General features: G+C 41.3%; 1 protein-coding gene and 1 long non-coding RNA gene across 3 annotated transcripts in view; both read left to right on the plus strand.

Moving 5' to 3' along the window:
• LOC138953704 (uncharacterized) overlaps positions 1 to 27500 on the plus strand; it is a 165166-nt gene that overhangs the window by 13717 nt on the left and 123949 nt on the right. The gene's annotated exons all lie outside the window — the stretch shown is intronic.
• On the plus strand, positions 7788 to 13890 carry LOC138953700 (uncharacterized). 2 transcript variants are annotated; one of them, XR_011451591.1, is made up of 6 exons: positions 7788 to 8704; positions 8994 to 9035; positions 9565 to 9643; positions 10565 to 10686; positions 11326 to 11372; positions 12335 to 13890. It is a non-coding gene; the product is annotated as an uncharacterized lncRNA (long non-coding RNA). The 2 variants fall into 2 exon arrangements; XR_011451592.1 differs by having other exon boundaries at positions 7788 to 9035; positions 9587 to 9643.

Below are 27500 nucleotides of genomic sequence, written 5' to 3' on the forward strand. Positions count from 1 at the left end.
GTGTGTGTGTGTGTGTGTGTCCGTGTGTGTGTGTCCGTGTGTGTGTGCATGCGCATGTTTGTACATACATGCGCGCATGTGCGTGTCTTAAGGACATGATGTGACTATGGCTTCACAAACACAAAGGGACGTCCCATAACACAGAGACACAAAACGCCTTCCGTGCAGCCTGATGGCATCATGGATGCTGGCTGAAAAAATCTATAACCCCCGAAGGCCCATCCATCTCTTACAGAACGCAAAGCTTGGGTTACGCCTTCTGGTGGAATATTGCTTTGCTAAACGCCGAAGAACTTCTTAGTCACACCAGGAGACGGAATACCCGTCATGAAACATGATCGCACGGAAGTTTAAACTGTAGAAAGTATAAAAAGTGCAAACAAAGTAAGTAGTTAATATTTCTTTGAAAGAAAAGGTAATAATAAAGTATTTATAATAAAATATTTCGGTTTGTCAACAATTCAACGTTAAAGCTGTTTTGTGTGTGAAAAAGTATCAAATATGAAAATGAAAATAAATTTAGCCCTTCCATCGAGCAGCTCTTTGGACACGGAGAATGTAGACATGTTTATTAAACCAAAGGTGTTCCTGAATTCAAAACAGCAAAATTCAGCTTGACAGTTGTTTCAGGGCGAGCTTTATTGTGGTTTTCTTGGTATATGGAATTTGCAAGAGTGGTTTTATAATTGTATATACAAGTTTTTTGGGGGATCTTTGATGGTTTAGACGATGGTGCATACAAGAAGAAGCAATAACCGCTTTGTTTTTCCTCGGAAGAGACAGATACAGTCACAACCGGTATGTTCATTTTTGGAAAAATACCGGTAGTGTCCGGTCGACACGACCACAGGTTTGATGACTGTTTTTTTCAGGCACTCGTGAAGTTTTGCCATTCAAAAACATGGCTGAATGCAGCGATGCTTGCTCAGCACCGACAGTTCTTGCGACCAGCGCGAAATTACCAATTAATAATTTCAAAAGATTCGGAGCACCAGCTGCTTTAAGAAAAACAGCTGCTTGGAATAGAAAAATCGCATACGTGGAGCTTGCACCGTCTTAACCCTCGATTCTAATAGAGATTGAGAGAAATTGCCGGGCACGGGCACACGCACGTGGACATTGACACACGGACACACATGCACAAAGACCAGAAGACATGGAGTTATAGATGAGTGTGCAGTCACACACAGACACACACACACACACACACACACACACACACACACACACTCACACACACACACACACACACACACACACACACACACACACACATACACACACACACACACACACACACACACACACACACACACACTCACCCCCCCTCCACACAAAGGCTATATCTCTCCTCATACACACACTCACAAAAGACTTCCTTCCACACACACACACGCACACACATACACAAGACCCAAACCACCGAAGTGAAAGCTCAGCTTTGTGAATAGTGTCTGCGGTCTTCATGGTAAAGGGAAAGCAGAAGGAAGTCTTGAGGGGTACATTTGAATGGTGGGTACTGCGGTTTTTTGTCCTTGGAGAAATCGATGGAATCAGAGAGCTTTGCTGGATCTAGCTGTCGCCTTTCTTTTTGGCACGTCTTCCGGAGAGGATCTGAGCGAAGAACAAAGACGACTAGAAGTGGAGAAGTCTGCTGGTGTAGTACTTTTGGGACTTTCTGTTGTCGATGTCATCAGCAGCAGCGGTCATGTCAATAACATCATTGGCGTTGTCCTCAATCGTCGTTGTTGTCGACGTCGTCGTCATCAGCATCAGAGGCATTATTGCGCATCGTTTTTCCAAAACTTTTATTTGTATAAAAAGAAAGAAGTGAGGCTCTTTTAAACTGCTTTTTCTGCAGGATAATCACGTACCTCCGCGAAGTTATAGCCCAATGCTGGTGATTGTAAGAGCTACATGGCCATAGACAGAAGTTCAGATTCTTCTCATTATTTTATTCCTGTCTTAAGCCAAGGCTTAATGTTTCTGTTTTGCCCATATTTCTGGACTGTCTAAATCACCCGCATGACCACGATCCCAACGGGCGGCGGGGGAAAGAGGTCAATATAATGCTGCTCACATTGTGTGTTTCTTTTTTCCTGTTTATATTGTTCTTTGGTTTTATTTACTCCGCGCACGCCAGACGCTTGTGTGGGCTATTTTTGTTTTCAGAAAAGCGCTTTCTGCTATCTTATGGTCTTGCATTAAAGTTGAACATTTACCCCTTAGGGACTATATCTGGCATTGCCTGGTTCTTTTTTGGTTGTCCCAGAGTTGAGCTTCTGGGTTTGGTTGGTTGGTTGTTGGTTTTTAATGTCCTTTCAAGTACGACATTTGTGTATATTTCGCTCGGGTTAAACAAAACACACCTTCTTTCCTTGAATTGTAAAGCAGATCAAATTGTCAGTGTTGGCTCTTTTAGCTCGATTAATGTTTTTTTGTTCACAAACGAACATCCTTTAGCTTGAAGCGGCTTTATTCCAGCATATATCTGTTGGGAGAATTCTGATGAGTTATGCGCGATTCTCAGCCACAACATGCAGAATGTAAGGGCCTGTGTTCGTAATTGTTTTCTTTATTGTGCCAAACCTCGCGATAAGTGATCCTTTCGCTTGTCAGTTCTTCAAATTTGAATTGATACTTTTTATTCAGGCTTATTAAAAAACACACAAAAATAGCCAAAAACACACAAAAAGCACACACAAAATGGAAAAAAAGAAAGAAAGCTGGGGGGTGGGGGGGGGGGGGGGCAGCGAGCAAAGGCAGCAAGCGAAGGCAAGAGAGCGAGCGACAGAGCGAGAGAGAGAGAGAATGGAGGGAGAGAGAGAGAGACAGAGAGAGAGACAGAGAGACAGAGACAGAGAGGCAGAGACAGAGAGAGACAGAGAGAGAGACAGAGACAGAGAGAGACAGAGACAGAGACAGAGAGGAAAGGAGGACAAGAAGGCGCTTGCAAGTGCGGTTGACATCTCTCAGCCTCTCAAGAAGTGAAGGAGATCAATGGCATTAGAAGCAACGCAGGGGTCTTTGTTGGCACAAGATAGGCGTGAGGCCCATCGATTACAACAACCCCCCCTCCCCCCCCCCCCCTCATCAACATCGATTGCTCACCGATCCATCTTACGCAGCGTCTATAGCAGCAAAACCTGGAGAGGAATAGAGGACCTGTCTACAATCTTGATTGCTTCAAATTGATAAAACCATCGACTGTTTCGCAACTCGAACGCCAACGAATGCTTTCCGATCCGTGTCGTGTTGCGTCTAGAAGAGCAAGACCTGTATGACAATAAGTTACATGCTTGTGCATTTGATTGCTGCAGAATTCTAAATTCATCGATTGCTTCCCGATTCTGACAAGCTTGATTGCTTTAGAATTATTACACCGTCGATAGCTTCCCGATTTTGACAAGCTTGATTGCTTTAGAATTATAACATCGTCGATAGCTTCTTATTGTTTTACCAAAGATTGCTTTTCAATTCATCGCAAGTAGCGTCTGAAGCAGCAAGACGTGTGGGTAAAAGGAAGACATGCTTGCGCTCTTGATTGCTTCAGCAGTCTAACACCATCGATTGCTCCCCAATTTTAACGTCAACGACTGCTTACTGATCCATCGAAAGAAGCAACTATAGCAGCAAGTCATGTAGGGAAAGGACGACATGCTTGCTCCTTTCATTGTTTCAGCATTCTAGAAACATCGATAGATTCCTAACTTTTCACGCCAACGATTGCTTGCCGATCTATGTCGCATTCTAATACCATCGAAAGCTTCCGGATTTTAACGCCAGTGAGTGCTTGCCAAACCATCCCGTGTAGCGTCAAGGGTATGGAGGACTTACTGATTGTCTAGATCACTTCCCAATGCTAAAACCATCGATTGATTCCCAATTTTGACGCCAACGATAAATTGTCGATCCATGGTATGTTGTGTCTAGAGAAGTAGTGGAATAGGGGTTATGCAGACCCCCCCTTGATAGCTTCCCAATTCTGACGCTAACGATTAATTGCCGATCTATTTCATGTATCTAGAGCAGCAAGACCTGTAGGGGCATCGAGAATATGCAGACCCCAATGTTGACGCCACTGAATTGCTTGCAGATCCATCTCGTGTAGTTTCGTCAGCAGACAGACATGTTGGGGATTAAAGCGCGTGCTGACGCCCCTGGATTGCTTTGCATGTCGGACGCCAACAATTGCTTCTCATGTTATAGTTGTCCTCGTAAAATGTTTAATGCTGTAGCCGATTATACCAAACGACGAAAATCAGTGCTACCCGGACAATTTTCGACAGGGTATCCAGAGACTGCGCTCATTATATATATAGTTGAAGCTTTCACGCAAAAATAAGTGTTGCATGATATAGTGTTTCAACCTTATTTTGACGTCTAATCAATAGCCAGGTTTGCCTCATATCTCAATACTGCACTGAAGCAGTTTTGCACATTAAAAATCAGATTTATATTGTTTTAACCCTGGTGTTTTTTTCTACAGACAGAATCGGATTTTCCTCATATCCCTAGACTACAGCTAAGCTCAGTCTCGCAAAAATCAGCGTTATTTTCTCTTTCAGCCTTACTTTAAGTTTTAAGTTCAGAGGACATGATTTTCCTCATATCCCTAGAGTTCGGCAATAGCTCAGTCTGTCTCGAAAAAAAATCAGCGTTATTTTCTTTCAGTCTTACTTTGAGCTTCAAGTTCAGACGACAAGATATTCTTCATATCCCCAGACTGCAGTTATGGCAAAGGCTGTCGCTTGGAGTGGAAGGTCCCGTGGTAATAAAATATGGCCCAGTCGACGGGCCATAACGGAGGCCATAAGAATAACTTGGGACCAAACACTGGTAAATTCTGCCGAAAGGACGGCTTGCTAACTCCCTTACCTCTCAGCATTAATAACTATTCTGCACGAAACGTAAATCGTCTGTAATGGTCGCTGTTATACGACCAAGCCAACATTAGGAAAAACAATTGGGGAATATGTTAGGCGAACCGTTGCGGCTCCGTGGTGGTATAATGAGAAAGTTGTTATTTGTTTTTTGTGAACGCTTTTCCTTGTGTTCTAATTACCCAATTTTCGTGAAGCAGAATGTTACGCAAGCGATCTCCAACCACCCTCACGGAAACTTCTTCTTGTGCGTTCCCGAACTGACAGAAAAACGATCAGAAAGCACAGGGAAAAAAGTACGAACAGGACCAGAGAAAAGGGCTGAGCTTGAGTATATGTATACTTCCTTACAGAATCACAAACACGTAAGCACACTGCACATAAACAACATATCAATAGTCAAGAATGGAAACACGAAAGTGTACATAACAAGCATTGATCTTAACGGACAAAATAGCCGCCCGTGGTGACACGGGGGTAGGACATGGATACCGTCTCTGCACAAACAGTTGACCTGTGACCTAATCCGCGATCTTAAGTCACGCTTAACAGTTTCAACCCATACTGAGAGAGAGCGAGAGAGAGAGCGAGAGAGAGAGAGAGAGAGAGAGAGAGAGAGAGAGAGAGAGAGAGGGGGGGAGAGAGAGACAGAATGACAGACAGACAGACAGACAGACAGACAGAGCTGTCGGCATCAAAAGTAACAGATTAACAACAACAGTCGTCGCCGAGACCTTATTTCAGATAGTCAACACCGCGAAACCTAAGTATAGCCGGGCTATAAATAGCCGGCGGCTACAAAAACTGTTACACCGAGGAATAGGAATAAACAGGAACGCAGCACAAACCAACATAATATTATTATTTTGACCATAACAAGAACTCTTGAAACCTTTGCAAGGTCATGGAACAAGAGAACTGACACTAATTGGATCAGGAAGTCCGGGAACTAGGCCGGGGAACTCGTTAAATACTCTTTCTGAATATTGCGAACATTGGGATTTACGTCTGAATTCAGGAAAAACAAAAGTATTAGTCGAGTCAAGTCAAGTCAAGTCAAGTCTCGAGGGAAAATACGAAATATTCCCACATTCGTTTGTGCGGGTCAGAAATTAGAAGTGGTTTTTGGCTATCGGTATTTAGGATTGTATATAATATGAATTATGATAATAAGTTTAATGTAGCCCAAAAATGTTTGTATGTAATAGCCTCAAGGGCTATGTTTGGCCTTTTGAAAAAATGTAAGAAGGTAATGTTACCCTTAGATATCCAGTTAGAATTGTTTGACAGGATGATTGTGCCAATTTTATTGTATGGATGTGAAGTATGGTGTCCTGGTATGCTAAATCTAGCTTCAAAGCTGCAATTAAGATTCTATAAAATTGTTTTGAAGTTGGGTAAGTCAACTCCCAGCAAAATGGTCTATGGTGAAACTGGAATGTACCCACTGGAAATTCAGGCGATAAATAGAATGTTAAATTTTTGGTTTAAGCTGTTGAATGTTAATTGCAACTTTAAGTTTTTCAGTATAGTATACCGTTTTTTGTATCGCCAGTATGTAGAAAATATTTATAAATCACCATATTTGAATTGTATAGAAACAACGTGGAATAACCTTGGCCTAAGTGGAATGTGGATAAACCAGTGGAAGCTGAGTTGTTCTAGCCATTGGTTCAAACTAAAAACTTTACAATGTTTGAAAGACCAATATGTACAGATGTGGTTTTCCGATTTAAATTCCAGTGAGATGTTTTATAATTATCGGCTTTACAATGTTTATAATGTTCGAAAATTATCTAAGAGTACTTCCACACAATTTGGGAATAACATTTTTGCGCTTTAGAACGCTAAACCACAAGCTGCCAATTCAGACAGGAAGATTTATAAATATAATACAGAAGGAAAGAGTGTGTACAAAGTGCAATAATGGCGATATTGGGGACGAATTCCACTATGTGTTTAACTGCAGCTTCTTTAACGAAAGCTGAAGCTAGTTCCCTACCCCCTATGTCCGTGTGGCAAGAATCAGACAGCAGAGCAAATCCTGCAGGCTTGTCCATACCACAGTGCTCTGAGGGACACCACCTGGCCAGAGGAGACAGCGCTACAAAAGAAGCTATACGGTCCCAAAGAGGACTTGGAGAGGACAGCACGTTTCGCCCTGCAGTCCGGACTGACGATCTAACAGCGAACGACAAGAAGAAGAATTAAGAAAAAAAATTATCCCACTCAAGTATCCCAAAAATCCAAATGTAATAAAATTTCAACTTTTATTTTCAACAACAATTAAAAAAAATATTGTTAAATTTAATTCACTTGATAAAAGGTATTTCAAAAGAATTTTTAAACAGGTGTTGATAGGGAAAAAATAAAAATAAAATAATAAAAATAACGATTTAAACAGCTGATTGTAGGGTTCTTTATTCCCACATATAAATGTTACGCATTGACTGAGAACGATTATTTTGGAGATTTGATTTCCACATTGTAAAACAAGTTATTTTATATTTTATTTTTTTTCAACGGAACGAGTTTATGTGTATACATTGATTGAACAACCTGCATTCCTCTCTTTATATGTTCTTGTATTTCTTTGTATTTTTGTATTTTTTAATAATTTTTTTTTTTCATGTACCCCCATGGGGTTTCTAGAAATAAAATTTGACTTGACTTGACTTGACTTGTCAAAGTTGGCTCCACACACGGATCATGTAGACTCGCATATACACACGCACTCACTGTCGCACGCACATAATGTGAACCATGAGCACTCACTACTTTTCGGATTTATGTCCAGAAATGAATGCTGCGCATAGTGTATGCAGTTGTTGTGATCCGCCTTCGTAAACTGATGAAGGTCCTACAGTAATAATAATATACTATTATTAAGATCCTACAGTATTCACGACTTTTTTCCGTGACCTTTCGGATTTCATGGGGGCTGCCATTTTGGTTTTGATGCGCTTCCTTTTCCGGTTTACGTATTTTCCGGTTTAACATAGCATTTGCGTTTTTTTTGTCAGAAGAGTGATATTTGGTTATGAAGGAAGTCAAGTCCGCCATTACCTGCAACCTCAGTTGAGTGTTTACTTTGAACTTAAACTTGAACCGTAACAGTGTGTAGCCAGTTCGCAAGACCTGTTCATCTTCCTACCAGTTCCAACTGTTGTTATCAATGGGTCGCGCAGCTGGAGGAAGTGTTTATTTTCATTTGGAGCCCAACTTCAGTTCAAAACCAGTCAAGAACTGGCCTTGACATTCGTTTGGAACTTAGTTCAACGAGTATTTTCTGGAACGTAACTTTTGACCCAGCTGGTTGGCATCATGAATTAGACGTACACCGGCAGTTATAAATCATGTTGTGCAAAAGACTGTAAAGAAGTAGAAAATTGTGGAAAATCGGGAATGCTTTCTCAGTTTGTGCACCCTGGCAACACTCATCAGGAAAAAAACTGCATATATGCCTTCCTCTGCAAAACAAAAGTCGCGCGAAGAATGCTGAACGGGCAGCGACGACTAGCTGTTCTTCTTCAAAGTAATAAACTACCCCCCAAACCTTGCAAGTTTGTGCGATTTACTTTGTGGACATGAAGCCAGCAGAGGGCTCAGGAATGCCCACTTAATTCCTTGATTTTACTTCCGTCACAAGAACTAAAAGAACATTCAATGTTCGTTAAATCTGTGGATCAAGTGACTCTAGAAGCGGAGGAAATGAAAATCACCAGCAGATCTGTACAAGATGTTGAATTCTGCCAGGGAAACGAAGCCGCTGTCACGGCAGAGAAGTCTCCGCCTACGAAAGTCGGTAGATCTAGAGCAAGGTAAACATACGTTTTTCAACGCTTGTTCACAAACACACACACACGTACACAAACACACACACGCTCACACCATCACACACACACTTATGAAAGAGATGGAATAGCTGATCGAGTGATGACAATGTTGATTGATAAGTATTTTTTGGTGCGGTGAACTTGAGGCAATATTGTTCTATCAATCCATCAATATATTTTACACTTTCACCCCAGAAATGAAGCACGTGTACACATATTGAACAAAAGAACCATTTTAAGCTTCCATTGGTATTGTTTCCTCTTTTTTTTGCAGACATGTTGGCAGGAAGTGAGTGTTTCACCCCACTCTTGCAAGGTAGGTTGATCACTGATGACAAGTTCTGATTGTTTTTCCTTTTTAATATTAAACGGATGACAATCCGTACTCTGCAGATGGATCTAACCGAGATGGATCTAACCGATACACGGAAGCAACATTGGGAACACACTGTTATTCAGTCTGTGAATAGTTCATGTGTGAGGGGTATTACTGCAAGTACGTTCACTAATGTAGAGAAATAATTTTGGACTCAAACTTCAAGTTAAATTGTTTCTGCTGTCAGAGCCATCTTTCTGAAGGAACAATATTTTACATGCCACTGGATTGTTGTATATTCCTTATTTTGCAATGACAGGCTCAGCTTTCATTTGATTGTAATGTGTTTCTTATTTGAAGCTTTGTATCATAAAAGCTCTGTAGAAGTGTTGCACTTGTTTTGCAGACTGCATTAGGCGTGGTAGCTATTGCACCTCCCCCCCCCCCCCCCCCCGCCTATTTATCTAACACACCCACCCACACACATACACAGGGTGCTGACAAAGGATCTTTTTCTATTCTCCTTCAGGCCATCGCTTAATTTCTTGCAGACTGAGGAGCAGAGGACGTTTGAGCCGCTCCTAAACCTGAGGCACACAAGCCACAAGGTAAATAAGGTATCAGTATAAAAACAAATGTTTTCACTTTGATTTTTATCGCATCATTTTTTTTAATCAAACTCTGTAAATTGTGGCAATTACACATTATGCCAATAACATTATTATGAAGAATGAAGATTTTTAACTTATCATTGAAGAAATGAAATCAAGCATTTTTGTTCATTCTGTATTTGATTATTATTTTCCAGTCTTTGGGTTGGCATAGTGGGTGAAATAAGGGTGAGGAGTGTCGGTTGGTGTTATGTTTTCGGTCTTGGTGATGTAATATTTTTCCAACGGTATTCATGGTTATGTTTGACTTTAGTGCAGATTCCAGAACAGCCTCTTAAACTGAAAAGCTACAAGGTCAACAATATAAACAGGTTACTGGTGTCTCAGGCATTGATGTTTTTAAAAAGATTTGCACAGCAATTTATGTGTTTGTAAACAGATAATGAAAATAAAGCATAACAACTTTTATATTTTGTAAGTGGAATTAAATGTTTTCATTTTTTATTTTGAAGTGTTTTTGTATTCAGGTTTTATTGGATGGGTGGGGGGGGGGGGGGTGGTTTTGGTGGTTCTGACTTTTTATGATGTAAGGATGTTTTTCCTTAATTAGTTATTTAATTAGTTTATGTAGGGGGGGCCGAGGGGGGGGGGGGGCGTGGGATTTAAAGTGTATTTCTGGCTTTCGGAGAGGTGCTAAATCTGTTAAAATGGAAATGAAATAAAACAATTGGTGGTGAGGGTTATTACACAAAAGGTAAGGATTATTTCTCATACCTTTTTATTTTTTACCCAAAAATTATGTTACTGAAATTATTCATTAATTTTTAAAGAGGCAGACTGTGAGACAGGTGATGTAATTGAAGTTAGAATATCATGAGATGTTACTTACTTTCTTTACAATATCATCTAATTTGACAGTCCGACACTGAAGACTGCTGACTTCATGGCAGCCACTGACCTGACGATATGACAGCCATGAATTGAATATCAAACGCAGAAGAAGAAAAAGAAGAAGACAGTCTAACAGGAAAATAATTCTGGTATGCTCATAATTTCTATGCCAGTTTGAAAAAAGTCATGAATTGAAGTTTACGTCATGAATTGAAGTTTACCCAGGTTAGACATTAGCATGTCGTAATTGTGACAATGAATGTATCCGTAAACGCACCAAGAGACTTACTTTGAAAAATTGAAGTCATGCATCGTCAATATGACTACAATCACAAACTGAATAAGGGGAAATCATGTCAATTTGGTGGTCTGGATCATCAGCTGTTGCTCATTCGCTATAATGGTCTACTTGACAAAGCCCGTCTTCATGTGCTTCTTTGTTTCTTTATACCTAGTGTAGACAACATGTAGGCGTTTGCAGACTGTTTATTGTATTGCTGTTGTTTGTTTGTGAGTAAAACTATGGTGTGACCTCAATTGTTTGAAATTTGTTGTGTATGTTCTACTTTGTGTAAGGTGTTTCTCCATGCCCCCAGAAGAACCGACATTATATTAAAACCTTCATACCCTGAAAATACTTGCATACTAGATGTTGTTTCTTATTGTAATGATTGGGGACAGGCAAGCTCTTAAATTGTGCAAGCCATCAGAAAACTGTCAAGTCTGATTTGCTAGAACAAGCGATATTAACACGTTATTAAGATGAATATTTGATTAAATATGTGCAGGAACTACTTCAGCAGATTCATATGGCCAGTCTCACAATGCAAGGAAGGTGAGTAAATTGAATTATGTCTCTCCCACCTGTTCTGTGTTTAGTGTCAGCCGTGATTGCCTGATGAGAATTTGAAAACATGTTGCTAACTAACATGAACCCAACCATGAAACGTGATGTAGGTGAGTAGCCCATCTAGAAAAACGAACCTGTTCTAATTCCGAATTAGAACAGGTTCTTTTTTCTAGATGGGCTACTCACCTACATCACGTTTTATGGTTGGGTTCATGTTAGTTAGCAACATGTTTTCACATAGAAAATGGTGGGCACCTGAACAAATATCTGCACATTACAATGAAGTCTTACTTTTTAATCTGATGGTTTAATAACCCCCAAAAACCCAACCAACCAGCACCCCCCCCCCCCCCCCCCCCACCCCTCCAAGAAGAAGCTCACATAACTACCAACTACACAATTTCATTACAGAATCAAACAATGGGAAGAATCAGGATTCAGCAGTGCTAGGTCGTTGGGGGGATAGCTATCACTAGGCACTCAGCAATGAATAGTTAAGGTTTTCACGGACATTAACAAAATCCGGTAACCTACGGACAGTAAATTTCACAGGGAAGGGAACAAGAACGTCAAAAATGGAAAAGTATGTTTTTTCTTTCAAACCATTGATAGAGCTCTGAAGCTTCACACAAGTTTTGCAGAGAGAGCACTCGGCCTCTTCATTTTTGGCACTAAAACATGCGCACACACAAAAAGAAAGTTTTTAAAAAGTGGCATCGATGTATTCTCACACTCACAGCCTTAGAATATTGCAGTTTGTATGTTACCAAATTGAGGCATGATTTTACTCCATACCTGACCAAATCTGCGACAGTCGGGCAAACTTCTTACAAGTCGGATTGGGCCTTCAATCAAATACTCAGAAACCAGCAGCTACTTTAAGTAATACTAGTTTTGTTGTTATTTTTTACAGCTTGTACTGAATGTGTTTTCTTTTATCTCCTCAGAATCGAGTCAGCCAGAGAAAGACCATTGAGAGGGAGAGCGCACAGTAAAGCATATATGGCATGCACTTCGGTGGACCAGTGCCATCATCTTCATAACAAGAGATGCAGATCATATTTTCTTATGTTTAAGTATAGCTGTTAGCAAAAGTATTTGACGATTCTTGGGTACGACTTTCGTGTTTAATCCTATTAGCTTGTGTACAGCCCCAAAATCTGTTTTATTTTGATTTATCATTTATAGTTTGAATTTTTTTTTAATGGAATTAGTCCAAATGTAAATACATCTAAGGTTGCAATATTGTTTTTTTTGTATATATACCCTTAAAACTACCTCTTCGTGTAAACAAAATTTAATTGTAAAAAGAAGTGTTTGTTCAAGGGAGATAATTTGAAGCGAATTTTTTTTTAAATCAGTAAAACTGCGTAGTGACATCCTCAATTAAATAAAAAGAATAAGGAATAAAGGTATACACACAGGTTGTACCCATTTTCTTGATTGCACTGCTTTTAAGTAGAAAGCTTTTTTTCTCAGAATTATTTTACAAATAAAATTCAAGGGAGGCAATTGATATGATAAAAAGGAAGAATTTTTTTTTTTTAGAATACTGTACACATTTAGTAAAGTATTATTTACAAGACAAAACACAGGGTTTTTTTCTGTGCCTACTACTTGACAAGAGAACCACGAGATTTGTGCAGATTATTTAAAATTTTCTGTACAGTATATTTTACAAAGACAGATCCATACAATATATATAATTTTGTAATAGATGTTTTCAATTTGTAGGTATGTTTTTTTTTAAATCAACAGTTCGGATAGCCACAACAAGTGTGTATGTCTTGTGATTTGAGAGCTTTAGCACTGGATGCTTAGAATCCTCTTGATCATTTACTTCAGTAGGTAAAGCCACCTTCTCCAAAATCTTCTCTCCTATTCTGTGCTTACTACAGTGGGTTTGACAAGAGAACCACGAGATTTGTTTTTGTACATATGTTGCTTTTATTCTGTACACTTTAATATTTTAATCCTATGTGCACATTTTTTTTTAACTGTGTTTTTGTTTTTGTTTTCCTGTATTCAAAGTGTGTATGGAAACCACAACCTGTCACAGCAGTATTATTAATCTGGATCTCCCTGCTAAGAACGTAATTAACAGAACGTGTGCATGTAGCTAAAGAACTTAAAAAGAATTTCTGCTACTTCACTCAAAATACGTCCATCCTCACACTCATATTTTCTTAAAATAATATTTGTTCATACAAACATGTTTGCGAATTATTCAATTTTGCGTAAAATATTCAATTACGATTTCTTTGTGTGTTGCAAAATTATGTAATAAAATTATGCAAGATCAAATTCAAAACAGCAATAAAGCTGCTGACGGCAGAATACCTCTGTTGACTTCTCTATCTGTTGGGTCAAACTATGCCACAGACATGTTTCTTCTAGAAGCTCAATATTACGTGGTACAGTCTCAAAGACAGAACAACGCAATAACCTTTTTTTGTGTAGATTCGATTGACTTTTTCCTGAAATAAAATATTCATGAAGCCGGTTCTGACCGAGTTAATATATTTCTGGAAAGCTGAACAACGCAATGCGTCTGTGACTGGTGAAGAAGCAGAGCTGGAGCTTTTTGTATTGTTTGTCGTTGGTTTTATTACACACGCACTCACATACGGTCAACAAAATGTTGCATGTTCCTGCTTGACAAACAAATGCCTGCATACATGCGTGCACGTACGAACGTACATACCTGTGCAAACAATCTGCCACTTCAAGTTCAACACCCAAACATTCCTCCAAAAGGAGTCTGAAGTATAATACTGGCATTTGTGGTATTGAACGAGGACCTCAACTTCCATTGTCTAGTGCATGTGGGTCTCATGTTGTACGTGTGAAACCACTTACTTAAAAAAGAAAAAATCTTGTAAGCTTATCAACAAAAAACGAACAATTATATTCTTAAACAAACTGGTTAGAATAACAGATTTAGGAGAATGCAATGCAAGGAACATCATTATCTAATTAACCATATCCACATATCGAGACTCTGGGAGTTACTTCCCTTGTTTTAGGAAGCAAACACACACAAATGCTGCTAACAAGCGCTGTGCTTGGGGACAATGTAAAACGGATGATAGGTATCCTGAACGCTGTGTTGGCGTGAAATTCATCCCATTTGTGAAACCGGGAAAGCATCTGTACCATCTAGATCGCTGCCTTCGCTGGATAAAACTTAAAAGCCTGCAATCGCCCAGCTTACCAGTTGAACGTCAACACAATCAAGTCGTACACGTACATTTGCAGCAAGGTCAGATCTCGCACGACTTTGATTCAAGGCCTATTGCTAATTTTTTGATGGTTTGGTCTCAGTGTCACAAAAATATGACGATCTAATCAATCACTGATTTAAAAAACAAGTATGTTGCCCTATATCCATTGACATTCTTAGTGAAATAGATCTATTTGAAATAGTATTTCACTGCCCCGACCGGCGAACTTGTTGCCGGCTGTATTGAGCTTGTGTGTTCGTGTAGGCTTACTCAAAAAGTCAAAATCACAGTCGTCTCCGAAACAAGCAATAATCAGAGTTGGGGGGAAAACATTTCGTTTGTTCAGTTTTGTTTTGTTCTTGATAGTTTGTTTATCTCTCACACACACACACACACACACACACACACACACACACACACACACACACACACACACACACACATACATACATACATACACAAACACACGCGCGCACGCACACACATTGCACGTACGCGCACATACACACACGTACACCTACTGAGATATGCCTAACATACACGCACGCTTGCAAACACACACATAATACGCAAACGCAGTTTAATTTCCTCAATACAAGGCGAAAGGCACACACACACCACACACAAATAAACACACACACGCAGTCCCACACACACACACACACACACACACAACCCTCACACACACAAATAAACCCACACACGCGGTCAACCCCCCCCCCCACACACAACCCTCACACACACAAATAAACACACACACGCAGTCCAGCCCCCCCCCCCCCCACACATACACACAACCCTCTCTGACACACACACCCGCCCAACCCCAGCGTCCAACTCAACTTTCACCAACAACCATACCCTACTCTCACTATCGCTCTCTCTCTCTCTCTCTCTCTCTCTCTCTCTCTCTCTCTCTCACACACACACACACACACACACACACACACACACACACACACACACACACACACATACATACATACATACACAAACACACGCGCGCACGCACACACATTGCACGTACGCGCACATACACACACCTACTGAGATATGCCTAACATACACGGACGCTTGCAAACACACACATAATACGCAAACGCAGTTTAATTTCCTCAATACAAGGCGAAAGGCACACACACACCACACACAAATAACCACACACACGCAGTCACACACACACACACACACACACACAACCCTCACACACACAAATAAACCCACACACGCGGTCAACCCCCCCCCCCCCCACACACACACAACCCTCACACACACAAATAAACACACACTCGCAGTCCACCCCCCCCACACACACACACAACCCTCTCTGACACACACACCCGCCCAACCCCAGCGTCCAACTCAACTTTCACCAACAACCATACCCTACTCTCACTATCGCTCTCTCTCTCTCACACACACACACAAGCTCACGCAAGCACAGCCACACACACACACAGCACGCGCATACACACACACTGACACACATCACACACAGCACGCGCATATACACACACACTGACACACATCACACACACACACCCACACACACCTTTCGCAGTTCGCTCACAGTTCTTCTCTTTTCCATCGTCGCCATCTTCGAAGCTTGCTTCGCTTTTCAGGGGAGATAACCCGTTTATCACATTCGCTGCTGACTTGTGGGTCAAGTCTATTCTGTCGATGCTTAGATCTAGAAAAGCACCCACTTATTCCAGTATAATAGAGAGAAAAAATCCAATTGAAAAAGTTCCAGATCTAGACAAGGCAAGCACTAGCAGCAATTTTAGCTAGCAAACTCGAACTTGCCCTGCATTCATGCAAGGTCGAACCACTTTCCCTGCCTAGTGGGGGTTTGGCGAGAAGAGGGCCGGTGCTGGCACACTCGGAGTGAAACGACATGTCACCTACTTCGATAGCTTCTCCGGATTTACGTATACGTCCGGGTTTACCGCATCGATTCTAAACCCTAGTTTCTCATGTTGGTAACAAACTGGCTATTTGTTTATCAGATGTGTCGTTGTTCCACATTAAATGATGCTAGAATGCAAGATCGCAATCATTTGGTTATCAAACCAGGTTGTGTTCTTTTTTTCATCACCTTTTTCCGCGCAAACAGTTTTGCGCCATTTCTTTTGCGCAGACTGGGCGGGACAGGAAGCGGAAGCGCATCAAAATTTCTGATTGGACAATGATGCCGACGCCCACTTGACCCCCACTACAATGTCAAGGTCGGAAAGTCGTAGTGGAGTTTTTTTACGACCATTTGGCTCATTTAAAATAATTACCTTGACATTTCCTTCAGGAAGGAAACGCAAACCCCTTGTTTTCACTGCCAAGAATTATGATACCTCACATCTTTTTGGGATGTAGAAAACGGCAACTGTCTTTTCTTCAAGTGAGAATAAATCCGTTGATCTGCTTTAATACATTTTTCTGCGATACAAACAAACACAAATGTTTAACAGTTTTTTAGACCCAAAAATGCGACTGAGGGAAAATTGAAATCGAATTTAGTGCTGAACTCTGGAGGGTAAAACCATCTTTTAGTCCCGAAGATGAATGCTTCATGTGATTTTCATGAACTCTTTGGTACAAATCCAATACGCTTTCTTACCCAAAAAATGCGACTGTGGGAATTGAAATCAAATTATTTGTTGAAATGTAGAGTACAAAACCATCTGCTGGCAACGAGGGGGAAATGTTTCTCGATCTTTTCATGACCTCGTTGGTACAACGAATGCAGATCTCCTGAAGATTACGAAAGCGAACGATCTGTATGTGCCTTTGAGAATGACAGAGGACATACAACAATTTTTGGACATTTTCCAAGAAGAAAAAAAGACAACTAATGCAGTCTCCCAGTGTTTCGGTGATTGAAATACCCAAGTTCTCTTCTAGCAGAGATCACCAGAAAAAGACGTAATGAAACTGTAGTATTCACCGCTGCGCTGTTTTCTTTCCATTGGGGAAAAAGGGGGGAAGGGAAAGGGTTAAGGGGGTCCTCGAACTACTAGTTGCGCAAGCAGTAAGTCGATTTGGGCCGTTTGAAAGATTTATGGTACAGGTGAAAGCTTTATGTCTTCGACGTCGTCGCTTCGTTTTGTACGTTTGCGGTTTTTTAATGAACAGCGTGATTTCTGACTGGTAGCCCGAAAACAGTTGGTTGTGCGTGGTTTTTATATTTAGTCAAGTTTTGACTAAATATTTTAACATCGAGGGGGAATCGAAACGAGGGTCGTGGTGTATGTGCGTGTGTGCGTGTGTGTGTCTGTGTGTGTGTGTGTGTGTGTAGAGCGATTCAGACTAAACTACTGGACCGATCTTTATGAAATTTGACATGAGAGTTCCTGGGTATGAAATCCCCGAACGTTTTTTTCATTTTTTGGATAAATGTCTTTGATGACGTCATATCCGGCTTTTCGTGAAAGTTGAGGCGGCACTGTCACGCCCTCATTTTTCAACCAAATTGGTTGAAATTTTGGTCAAGTAATCTTCGACGAAGCCCGGGGTTCGGTATTGCATTTCAGCTTGGTGGCTTAAAAATTATTTAATGACTTTGGTCATTAAGAATCTGAAAATTGTAAAAAAAAATAAAAATTTATAAAACGATCCAAATTTACGTTTATCTTATTCTCCATCATTTGGTGATTCCAAAAACATATAAATATGTTATATTCGGATTAAAAACAAGCTCTGAAAATTAAATATATAAAAATTATTATCAAAATTAAATTGTCCAAATCAATTTAAAAACACTTTCATCTTATTCCTTGTCGGTTCCTGATTCCAAAAACATATAGATATGATATGTTTGGATTAAAAACACGCTCAGAAAGTTAAAACAAAGAGAGGTACAGAAAAGCGTGCTATCCTTCTTAGCGCAACTACTACCCCGCTCTTCTTGTCAATTTCACTGCCTTTGCCATGAGCGGTGGACTGACGATGCTACGAGTATACGGTCTTGCTGAAAAATGGCAGCTACTTGACTAAATATTGTATTTTCGCCTTACGCGACTTGTTTCCTTTCCTTCAGCTTTGGTGCTTTTCCAGGTTTGGCGCTCTCAGTTTTGGTGTTCTTTGTTGGTATGTGTGAACAGATCTCTGGTTAGCGACGAAAAGTCTGTAATAATGAAAATGACCGTTTATTTGAATTCTGTTTGCTAGTTTGCTTGTTTGCTCATTTGTTTATTTGTTCTTTTTCTTTTTCTTACAAACGTGATACATCATGCAGTAACGAAATCGTCCCTACTTGAAAGTTTAAAGGAAGAATCAGAAATGACGTTGTCGTTTTTGCCATGAAGCAAGTTTCTCCTTGGCCTTCTTCTTTTTACACATAAAAACATTGCGTAAGTGATACCTACGTCAACCTGCAAAATTAATTCAACTAAAATGTCCGTTCTGCCAAGGAATCAGCCAGCTGTTGATATTTAGCATTTGTATTAGTTGTATTAGTTGTATTAGTTGAAGGACGCTCTTGTCCTGTCCACAAAAAAAATGCTTGAGAAGATCTTTGATGATGAACATGATCGCTAACAGGAGAATAAATGCACCTTTAAGCATTTCGTGTAGCCCTTGAATAGGGAAATGGAAGCGCTGTTTGTGAGACAGTTATAGATGTCGGTGATCTCTGGATGGCTGCCTTTTGCTCTCCCACAGCGCTCTTTGATTGCGAGCGAATGGTAGTAGCTAAAGAAACTGCTGTTTTATATGACATTTTGAACTTGTTAAACACATGTTATCCTTGCAGTGTGTGTGTGTGTGTGTGTGTGTGTGTGTGTGTGTGTGTGTGTGTGTGTGTGCGTGTGTGTGTGTGTGTGTGTGTGTGTGTGTGTGCAGAGAGAAGAGCTTATAACCATAAACACAGACACACACAGACACACACACAGACACACACAGACACACACACACACACAGACACACACAGACACACACAGACACACACACTCACACAGACACAAACACACAGACACACACACACACACACACACTGACACACACACACACACACACACACACACACACACACACACACACACACTGACGGGCGCGTGCACACACTCTCCTCTAAACCTTTCTATCGATCGAATCAAATACCTTGGTCGACACAGTGAAAAACGACGGCGTGTGCGTGTGTACGTGTCTGTGTGTCCGTCGATGCGCGCAATATGGACAATGATTATGTTGTCGGTTAGTCTTTTGTCTGTCAGAAAACAAGTCGAGCGAACGTTATCTTATCAGTTCTGAACATCTAATGAAGCAGCACATTTCCCCGAAGGTGTTTTTATAGACACAACCCACCATGTCTCGATTCCTATCTTAATTATTCCGCAACAAAACGTGTCAGTCATTTGCCAATAATTCCGTCTTAACTAATGAACCCCTACAGTATAGAATTCGCTGATTCGATTAATGCCGAACGAAAAGGCGTCACAATTGCTATTGATCTAACTTGGCCTGCTATTATATTAGCGACCACCCTGGAGGAGATATCGAGGGAGCTGTCAGATTTGTAACTCTGCCTTTATAATTATTTGTAACGCTCGAATACCGCGCAGACGCGTGCGTATGAATGAGGCAAAGTTGCCTGCGAAAAATCCATTTGGCTGGCTTGTCTATTCAACACCACCTGAAGAGTAACGTTTCAACAGTTACAAGGCCACATGGTCGGATTGTATAATGTGTTGTTTTGTTATTTGTCTCTGCGTGGGCTGTGTTGTTTTAAAAAAGAAAAAGAAAAAGAAAAAGAAAATCATTTGGCGGACTTGTCGAATCAGACTCATTACAAGATTGGTGTTTTAATAGCTTCAAGGCTAAATAATCGCCGGGATTGTATGTGTTGGTTATTTGTAGTCTTTGCGTGGGGTGATTTGTTTTTGTGTTCTTGGGATTCTGCTGATTGGTTATTTTTGTGGTGGTGTGGTTGTCAAGTTAATCTGTTTGTTGTTGTTTTCAGGGAAGTTGCTTGGATTTTATTTCTCGGACAATTTCGCCGTGAAGGCCATGAAAGTCCTTGGCGTTACCTTCCCCCTAGCGTTAAAAAGTTAGTTCATGCTGCGTAAATGACGGTAAGGCCTGGCAAGACCTATGTAACTTCAGCAGGACAGACGACGCACTGCAGATTATCCCAGCCCGTTTCACGTTGCGTGAAAGGAAAGCAGGCAAAGTACTCGTCATAATCCCCATCGCAGCATCAATAATATGCAGTGCGTCGTCTGTGCCGCTGAAACTGCGCAGATATATTCTGCCCTTAACGTTTCCGCGATGTTGAAAGAAGTCGGTTTTGGCGTTTCGTTGACTGCCAACGCCAAAACCACATCCCTGGTTCTTCGTCTTCTTCGTTCCTGACAATGATGTTCTTCTTCGTTCTAAAAATCGAAAAAAAATATAGACTGCTAATGTTCAAGAATTGTTTTGTTTTTATTCTTCTTTCGTTATAAGTTACACGAGATTGTTCCAACCTTACGATGTTAACTACTTCGATCTACTTCTTCTCGTCTTGTGCAATTGCACAATACCCCCCGCGGGTTAGGGGGAGTCCCATATTGGTTGGGACGAGAAAGAATTTACCCGATGCTACCCAGCATGTCGTAAGAGGCGACTAACGGTTCTGTTTCTCCTTTTACCCTTGTTAAGTGTTTCTTGTATAGAATATAGTCAATGTTTGTAAAGATTTTAGTCAAGCAGTATGTAAGAAATGTTAAGCCCTTTGTACTGGAAACTTGCATTCTCCCAGTAAGGTCATATATTGTACTACGTTGCAAGCCCCTGGAGCAATTTTTTGATTGGTGCTTTTGTGAACAAGAAACATTTAACAAGTCTATCCCATCTCCCCCCTTTCCCCTATCCCATCTCCCCCCTTTCCCCGTCGCGATATAACCTTGAATGGTTGAAAACGACGTTAAACACCAAATAAATAAAGAAAGAATTGCACAATTGCTAGGCGTACTTCAAGGAACAGTTCATGTCTACTTAGTATATTATATAACAACAGATCTCAGACAGTGCTGCCATGAGGGGGGTTGGATCACATGTCTGCTGGCCCTTCCCTTCATCGCCCCTGAGGTCTCTCATGATGAACTTTTCACATCCCCACCCCCACGACCAACCGGTCTGCCCTGTTGATCGTGACAGAATGACTGCCTGTGGACGTGACGATTGGCATGTGATCGACTTGTCTTGGCCCATGCACAGTGATGTGGGTCTTCCGCTGTGGGTGTGGTGGTGGAGGTGGTGGTGGTGGTTGTGTGTAGGTGGGTGGGAGGGGTATGAGTGTGTGTTTGTGTGTGTGTGTGCGTGTGTGTGTGTGTGTGTGTGGAGGGGGGGTTAGTGTATATGTGTGTGTGTAAGTGTGTTTGTGTGTGTGTATGTACATGTGTGTGTGTGGGGTTTGTGTGTGTGTGTGTAGGTGTGTGTGTGTGTGTGTTGTGTGTGTGTGTGCGTGTGTGTGTGTGTGTGTGTGTGTGTGTGTGTGTGTGTGTGTGTGTGTGTGTGTGTTAGAGAGAGAAGGAGAGAGAGAAAAAGAGAGCTATTACAATCGTACATCTTCGTCTTAAACCCTGCACGTCAACTCTCAGTGAGACAAGCTATTCTGTATCATAATGTTCACAAATCCCCAGTCGTTTCTCTTTGAGAGGGATTTTTTGTCCCTTTCCGTATACATGCGCGAAGAAGACTGCGGGCGTGTGCGGCGTTTCCTGTAAACAACGTATTTGCTCGTTCGATTTTTGTGCAGCCACATTTAACTGCATCGAGGGGGTATCTTTAAATAGTCTGAGGCGTGGGTGGATTTTCATGTGAGCATGCTTGTTTTTTCCGTTTCAAATGTTGTTTTTGTGGGTGCATTACGGTTACTTCCCAGTGTGTGTGTGTGTGTGTGTGTGTGTGTGTGTGTGTGTGTGTGTGTGTGTGTGTGTGTGTGTGTGTGTGTGTGTGTATGTGTGTGTTTGTGTGTGTGTGTGTGTGTGTGTGTTTTACTGATTTGGGATTTTATCACATTAGAAGGACTCTTCTCATCAGAAGGACTCTTCTAACATTTGTTCCACTGAACTGAACACGTAAAGCACTTGCAACTGAACACGTACAGACAGTGATATGATGGCCGAGCCATTCTCAAGACCAGCATTTCTGTACAAGTACCAAACCTGACTCTCAGGGACCGGTTACTCAGTGACATGACGCAATCCAGTCTGACAAAGTGAAAAACACTGCGATTGCGTTGTACTGTGTCAGTAAGAGACTGTTCAAACAAAATACCAACTGGTTTGTATGATCCGATGCCAGTTACATTTCCGTCATTTCTTAGATGCGCAGTCAGTTCGGTTCTTATTTTCGTTTGTATTCTTTACAATACACAATTAGCCGCGCATCATAAGCAGCAAAATTAGAGTAACACCACTCAAGCGGAGGAGATGACGTCGCCTACGGGCAATGCTTGTGTTCTCCTTTCTCACCATCAATGCAGACGGAAATCCAGACAGCGTCTGTGTGAAAATTGGCTGTACTGCGCACGGCTGATTCTTTTTAACAAGAGGTTAGACAGCAGGCCATTGCAGTTTCTGGACATGGCCACAGGAGCTTGTATCGAATCGCCGGTCGATCATAGTATCCTTTTCCTTACTGATATATAGTAATACTACAGGAAGCATAAAGGAGCAGGGTACTTCGATCGACTTCAAGCTCCCGTGGACAATGCGTTTTTCTTTTTCAACTTTGTTCAACTTTGTCAAGGTAAAGACAGGGGAACACATCGACATCTTATTGTAGCATAATGAATGGTAGAGTAAAAAGTTGCCAGACGTTGTCCGTTCGCGACTTTTTTGCCCTCTTGTCGTTCATGGCGAAAATTCTGATGTCGCCTGATTGCGCTTAGCTTGTGTTGGGAGAGCGAAACAAATGTTTGAAGTTGTGCAGCATGTCAGTGTGCGAATAAGAGGAACAGTGATCGATAATCACCATTCTGCACTGCCTCGAAGACGACAGTGAGGGAGGACGGGATGGGGGGGGGGGGGAGAGAGAGAGAGAGAGAGAGAGAGAGAGAGAGAGAGAGAGAGAGAGAGAGAGAGAGAGAGAGAGCGAGAGAGAGAATGAGAGAGAGATAGAGAGTGAGAGAGAGAGCGAGAGAGAGAGAGAGAGAGAAAGAGAGAGAGAGAGCGAGAGAGAGCGAGACAAGACAAGACAAGACAAGACAAGACAAAATCTTTATTATCGATCGAGGGTAATAGATAAGCAAGAATATTGGTTTTTTACATCCAGCCCTCGCCCTAATATAGGGAGAGAGAGAGAAAGAGAGAGAGAGAGAGAGAAAGAGAGAGAGAGAGAGAGAGAGAGAGAGAGAGGGGAGGGAGAGGGAGAGGGAGAGAGAGGGGGAATCAAGAACGAAAAACTGTTTCATTGGAATTTACAGCTGCATGAACTAAAGGGGAAGGTAGTTATATACACGGTGTGCGGGGTAAAATAAGCCGAAACATGAAAGTCACACTTATTGTCCTACAATCTGAGTGTACTTCTTTGATTCATGACAGAAAAAACCCCGCGGGTTAGGGGGAAGAATTTACCCGATGCTCCGCAGCATGTCGTAAGAGGCGACTAACGGATTCTGTTTCTCTTTTTACTCTTGTTAAGTGTTTCTTGTATAGAATATAGTCAATTTTTGTAAAGATTTTAGTCAAGCAGTATGTAAGAAATGTTAAGTCCTTTGTACTGGAAACTTGCATTCTCCCAGTAAGGTAATACATTGTACTACGTTGCAAGCCCCTGGAGCAAATTTTTGATTAGTGCTTTTGTGAACAAGAAACAATTGACAAGTGGCACTATCCCATCTCCCCCCTTTCCCCGTCGCGATATAACCTTCGTGGTTGAAAACGACGTTAAACACCAAATAAAGAAAGAAAGAAAGAAAGAACATGACAGAAATGTAGATGTTTTTCTTCTGACTTTTGTTAGTGTGGTCAGATCGAGAAAGGAAGTCGTATGTCTGCGGAGTTCTTCTTTACAAAACAAATCAAAAAAGTAAGACAATTGGTGTATCATAACTTTTTGCACTGTCATGGCCTTCGTGTTTGGCAACATTTTGCTCGACTTTATCCAACTTTGTATGTAAAAAAGCAAAGAAAGAATTGAAACTTAAACTCAAGGGAAAAGACTCAGACAATTTGTTGTGTGTGCTTGTGATTATCAGTTTCTGGTTACAGGCAATTTATACATCTCGATTGCTTCTTATTTTTGGTTTGAATGGGGAAAAGCAGAGCGTAATTATGTTGTATTGGGATATGCAGGCCCAAAACAAAACAATCTAAATAACCATATTAAAATGATCGGATACAATACTTGTCCAGTTAATTTTAATTAGCTTGATTGGATTCCGTGACACACAAAGCATGATTTATAGATGTTCAACTTTGTCAAGGTAAAGACAGGGGAACACATCGACATTTTATTGTAGCATGTACTTAGTTTTTGCATCGATATGATATGGACTAAATGAAGGCGCCAGTCTGACATTTGGTTCGTTTCGTTCGGAAATTCTTTATATTACTTTTTCAAGACTGTTTCCCTCTGACAGTTGGATAGCGTATTGTGCTTGTGGCCATTGGTCCATGTAGAAACCAGAGGTTGGTGGGGGTGAGACGGGCGCAGTGGCGTGGTGGTAAGACGTCGGCCTCCTAATCGGGAGGTCGTGAGTTCGAATCCCGGTCGCTGCCGCCTGGTGGGTTAAGAGTGGAGATTTTTCCGATCTCCCAGGTCAACTTATGTGCAGACCTGCTAGTGACTTAACCCCCTTCGTGTGTACACGCAAGCACAAGACCAAGTGCGCACGGAAAAGATCCTGTAATCCATGTCGGAGTTCGGTGGGTTATAGAAACACAAAAATACCCAGCATGCGCCTCTCCCAAAATCGGCGTATGCAGCCTGAATGGCGGGGTAAAAACGGTCATACACGTAAAAATCCACTCGTGCTCAAAACATGAGTGAACGTGGGAGTCTAAGCTCATGAACGAAGAAGAAGAAGAAGAAAAAGAAGAGGTGGGGGTGAGGTGGCAAAGGTTGAGAGAAATTTACCTCCATCACTCACACATTTGCTCACCTTTTGTAAAGAGGAGCAGACAATACAGTAACATTGTAACTTGATTGGCGAGACATTTTGTATTAATCATTATGTCGGTGAAATGTTTGCTGAATCAATTCTACGCTTAGCGTTTTGATTATTTCACTAATTGCTTTTCGTTGGTACATTGATCAAGTGTCAAGCAACTCATATTTCGTATCCATGATAAATTGTCCACACGTTTGAATAGAGCGCAGAGAAAAACGCAAAGTTGTGGCCGTAATGTCGTCGGAAAATCCGTCTTCAGTGTCTAGATATAATTTGTGATAAATATGCACGATTTCAAAAACAAATTCTTGGGTTAAAAACGTGCAATTCAAAACAAACCGATGTGTCATGTTTATCTGGTGTTTGTGGTGAGGTCTCGCTAATTAAATGGTTATCATCAACACTCAGCTTCGCACACTTGGTAACCGCTCCCAAAAGGCGGCTGCTCCTTCCCACCCAAGGGAATCTCACGCTCTAGTGGGATTCTTCGAGCTCTCCGACAGCTTCTCTTAAAGAAGTAAACTTTCTCAGAAAGAGTTCTTCCCTTTTCCACTGTAGTGGTTCGCATTGGTACATTGTTGATAGAGGGTTTGACAGACAACAAGCAGACTCTCTTCGTGACATCTTTGCTCCGAGCTCACCGGCGCAAAGACATTGCCCGATTGGATGCCTTTTCCTGCTAATAACTAAAATCAGAACTTTGAAGACTCTGTCAATTTGAATATCTTTCAAACCCTGTCCTGTCACCGTAAACTCGATTGCTTTGTCACATTTGGTATATTCCTGACACCGTCAAAGTCGTTTCATTTTTTGTGCCCGATCGCACTTTATAGATGCGACGTCTGAGTAGTCGCCTGCCGACAAGAAGTCTGGCTCTTACGGGCCAGCGATGTTATCATTTATCAGTGGGGATTGGAGATGGGGGGTAAAGAGATCTATGTCTTGGGCCGAAATCAATATCTCTCGCCCTCTGTGTTTTTTGTATTTACAGCGGGATGTATGGATCTGTCATGGAGTCTTGTGTCTTTTGGCCGGAATTTTTACAAACCATTTATCTACTTTTCTTCAGGGACGATTGTCTGGGATTTTTTGGGTGCTTTGGCTATGTGCATTGTTTGGTGCTTTGGTTGTTTTAATTTGTTAGCATTTTGATTGTCTGGAATGCCGGTTTGATGGGACCGGCACGGTGGCCTAGTGGTAAGGCGTCATACCTAAGACTTTAAAATTGGCAATCTAGTGGCTGCTCCGCCTGGCGTCTGGCATTATGGGGTTAGTGCTAGGACTGGTTGGTCCGGTGTCAGAATAATGTGACTGGGTGAGACACGAAGCCTGTGCTGCGACTTCTGTCTTGTGTGTGGCGCACGCTATATGTCAAAGCAGCACTGCCCTGATATCACCGTTCGTGGTGGACTGGGCGTTAAGCAAACAAACAAACAAACAAACAAAAAATGCCGGTTTGATTCGTTTATTGTCTGGAACTTTGATGTCATGTCCATGGACTTACTGTCTCTTGACTCTCCTATGTCGTCTTTTGAACCGCTATAGTTTGGTGATGAAAAGAGACAGAGAGTTATAGGAAAAAATGATATCTTAATACAGCCTTTTGCTTACAAATTATTCAAAAAGAACAGTTAAATCCACTGTTGTGGAACCATAACTACAGTGTGTTCACAGGCAGCAGACGGTTTGAGAACAATCTGACTTCTCTTGAATAGCTTTTGAAAAAAAGGGTTGTAATTGGCCACTCCAGTATCAACACACGAGAGTGCTGTTTTGCTCAAATATGAAGGTCAGTCT

Source organism: Littorina saxatilis, linkage group LG17 (genome assembly GCF_037325665.1).
Source record: "Littorina saxatilis isolate snail1 linkage group LG17, US_GU_Lsax_2.0, whole genome shotgun sequence".
NCBI lineage: Eukaryota > Metazoa > Mollusca > Gastropoda > Littorinimorpha > Littorinidae > Littorina > Littorina saxatilis.